Here is a 2,507-nt window from a genome sequence, read left to right as displayed (position 1 = left end):
TGTTTCATCTATCTTCTTTCATGTTGAATATATAAAGTGATAGTTCTGTTCTCTTTATCAAAAATTATAGTAACTTATAAGGGGAGAACTCAGGGTAGGTTCCCAGTTCCTAAAGGGGATCTGTTATATGTTGCATATGCAATTTTGGATGACACCATTCAATTGCTCTTTGGAGAATCATTGCAAGATAATGTTCTTTGAATCTCTGTAGACATTGCTCAAATAAAAGATGGAGATTTAGAGAAGCGAAAAAGACTCCTATGGTTTTCCCAAGAGCTGACATACCATGTCTGCATTTCAGCCCAATGTCTGGATGTGTTTAACACACACACACACACACACACACACACACACAGCTTGAAGGAGGAAGTGCACACTCTGTTTTGCAGTGTATGGGTGATAATCAAAGTGAAGTATGTGCTTCCATTCTGTTTCCTGTAGCATTCAGTTAAGAGAAGGGAACATTTAATTTGTACTGATACTGTCACCCACTGGGGTGATCTTATAATAATTAGGTTTGGGGGAAGAAGGTCTAGGTCACTATGTAGACATGACACTGTAAGAAGGTTTGAAAAGTATACCCAAAATAACCCGAAATAACGTGGTCTATCTCCTAGGGAGGAAGTTTCTCATTGGGTCCATTTTTATTTATTTGTCTCCATTAGTGCTATGTGGATGTGTCTATCAATCTGCTAACAATGAAATATAGACAGATGTTATGAAGGAACCTTGCACAATTACAAAATGAAACAATAGGAATGGCCACAGTCATTTTTAAAAAAGGAACAGAAATACAAGCTGCCTCACCCAAAGTGACACTCCAAGGAGTGATGTGCAATCTCTGAGGACATACGGCAGAAAAAAAACATCATTTAAGGACCATAGCAGTTAATGGGATCTGGTAACTGAGCCATCCACATTTTGGCTCTGGTCTGCCATTTACTTGGCTGCTAACCCTCCTGTTGAAAACTGCAATCACTTTAGCATCCCTTAGGTCCTCATTTCTAGGTCTCCAACCACAATCACCTAGGCATCAAAAGCTTTGCTGGGTGGTAGGCATGGCTGTATTATTATGAACAGACTCATCTTAACTTTGTAGGTCTCCCAATGGTAAAAAGGCACATTCATGTACATTTTCTCATTTAATCTTCACCATAATACTCTGAAGTTGGCAGCATATTATCTATAGGGTGCCCCCGAAAAATGCATAAATACACTTTGGCAGTCTTAATTTTCAAAATGGAGCTATTAGCTGTTAAATTCTGTAAACATTTTGGAGAGGACACCTTGTGTATCTCTACCATTTACATAAAATAACTGCTAGTTGGTGATAGAGCTAGGACTAGACCCTGAGCCTTCTGGCCCTGAGTCAGTAAGGCCCATGCCAACTACAAAGGGAAGAAATGCAGAAAGAGTGATGAGAAGATTATAAGTTAGAATAAATACCAGTGAAGACAAAGAGCACATCCCAACAAAATCATTTCAGATAAAAGAGGTATGGCTAAAAGATATAAGTTGGTAAAATCTCTGGAACTACTTATATTTGAAAACCTCTCTTAATCCCTTTGATTCTGTAGAACTTGACTATGTAGGGTTCCCTGACCCTCTAACCTTTTCTTTTGAACTTTCTTCCTTTTTCTTTATCATTTTTTAAAGTATATATATATATATATATATCCCAAATTCCTACTCACTTATCTCCCTGGAGATCTTAGCAATCCTCAGAGCTTCCACTGTATTGCCAGGCTGAAAAATTTCAAATTCCTATGTCTATCCTGTATCTCTCATCAAGTTCACTGCACATCTCCAATTGGAAATCTCTATATATTGGCTCCTGGATGCCTTATATTTTGCATCACCAAAGTAAAACTCTCACCTTATCCTAAAATACATTTTTTAAAAATATGTCTCCATTTTATTGTTGCTGATAATGAAATCATAACCTTCTCATTATAGGCATTCCTTACTTCTCTACTTATCCAGTCAATCAGCTGGCAACCAACACCTATTGATTCTGTCTCTGAAATGTCCTTTTATTTCATCTTCTTTAGCTTCCTATTATCATCATCCTTGAATAAGTCCTTAAAATGTGTTGTTTTTTGGTTTTACCTGGACCACTTACACCCTATCCTGTTATCTATTTTCCTTGAACCTGGTGAAAAACATTATTTCAACATACCCAAAATACTCTTCCTAAAAATCAAGCTTTGGGCATTTCATCTTCTGCTCAAAACCTTTCAATATCCGGTGGCTTTCAGAAGAAATCTATCAGTTTGGTGTTCAAATCCTTCTCTCCACAGGCTAAAAGTGCCTGAGAAGAAATAAAATAAACAAACCTAAAATCATAACTATCATTAGTTTTGCATCTACTGTGAACCAGATACTCATTAAGCATTTTCACATACATCATTCTTCACACAGACTTGGAAGGTGGCGTTATTATCACTATGTCCAATTTACAGAGCAGTCAGATAATGCATCCAAGGTTACAGAGCTGGTTGGGGGCG

At 37.3% G+C, this 2,507-nt stretch overlaps 1 protein-coding gene across 21 annotated transcripts in view; it reads right to left on the bottom strand.

Moving 5' to 3' along the window:
- The window catches only part of NRXN3 (neurexin 3), a 1,555,579-nt gene that overhangs the window by 343,670 nt on the left and 1,209,402 nt on the right, over positions 1 to 2,507 (bottom strand). The window lies entirely within an intron of this gene.

The sequence above is a fragment of the Myotis davidii genome, unplaced genomic scaffold, assembly GCF_000327345.1.
Source record: "Myotis davidii unplaced genomic scaffold, ASM32734v1 scaffold309, whole genome shotgun sequence".
Lineage (NCBI taxonomy): Eukaryota > Metazoa > Chordata > Mammalia > Chiroptera > Vespertilionidae > Myotis > Myotis davidii.
Note: the sequence above shows the minus strand (reverse complement) of the source record. Positions and strands in the feature narration are given on the sequence as shown.